This window comes from Octodon degus, unplaced genomic scaffold (assembly GCF_000260255.1).
Source record: "Octodon degus isolate 3935 unplaced genomic scaffold, OctDeg1.0 scaffold00129, whole genome shotgun sequence".
In the NCBI taxonomy this organism is placed as follows: domain Eukaryota; kingdom Metazoa; phylum Chordata; class Mammalia; order Rodentia; family Octodontidae; genus Octodon; species Octodon degus.
This window is the reverse complement of record NW_004524705.1, coordinates 620,206-620,890: the sequence shown is the minus strand read 5'-3', so window position 1 is coordinate 620,890 and position 685 is coordinate 620,206. Positions and strand designations below refer to the sequence as shown.

The 685-nt window shown below is 62.3% G+C and overlaps 1 protein-coding gene across 1 annotated transcript in view; it reads right to left on the bottom strand.

Moving 5' to 3' along the window:
* Positions 1 to 685, bottom strand: part of LOC101574973 (protein RoBo-1-like) — a 5,354-nt gene that overhangs the window by 1,464 nt on the left and 3,205 nt on the right. The gene's annotated exons all lie outside the window — the stretch shown is intronic.

Below are 685 nucleotides of genomic sequence, written 5' to 3'. Positions count from 1 at the left end.
CTCCTGTCCTGTCCTCTCCTGTCCTCTCCTGTCCTCTACTCTTCTGTCCTCTCCTGTCCTCTCCTGTCCTCTCCTCTCCTGTCCTCTCCTGTCCTTTCCTGTCCTCTCCTCTCCTCTCCTGTCCTCTCCTCTCCTGTCCTCTCCTGTCCTCTCCTGTCCTCTCCTGTCCTCTCCTGTCCTCTCCTGTCCTCTCCTGTCCTCTCCTCTCCTCTCCTGTCCTCTCCTGTCCTCTCCTCTCCTGTCCTCTCCTCTCCTCTCCTGTCCTCTCCTGTCCTTTCCTGTCCTCTCCTCTCCTCTCCTCTCCTGTCCTCTCCTGTCCTTTCCTGTCCTCTCCTGTCCTCTCCTCTCCTGTCCTCTCCTGTCCTCTCCTTTCCTGTCCTTTCCTGTCCTTTCCTCTCCCATCCTCTCCCATCCTCTCCCGTCCTCTCCCATCCCCTCCTGTCCTCTCCCGTCCTCTCCCATCCTCTCCCGTCCTCTCCTGTCCTCCCCTGTCCTCCTCTGTGCCCCCTGTTCCCCCCGTCCTCTCCCGTCCTCTCCCATCCCCTCCTGTCCTCTCCCGTCCTCTCCTGTCCTCCCCTGTCCTCCTCTGTGCCCCCTGTTCCCCCCGTCCTCTCCCGTCCTCTCCCGTCCCCTCCTGTCCTCTCCTGTCCTCCCCTGTCCTCCTCTGTGCCCCCCGTTCCCCCCC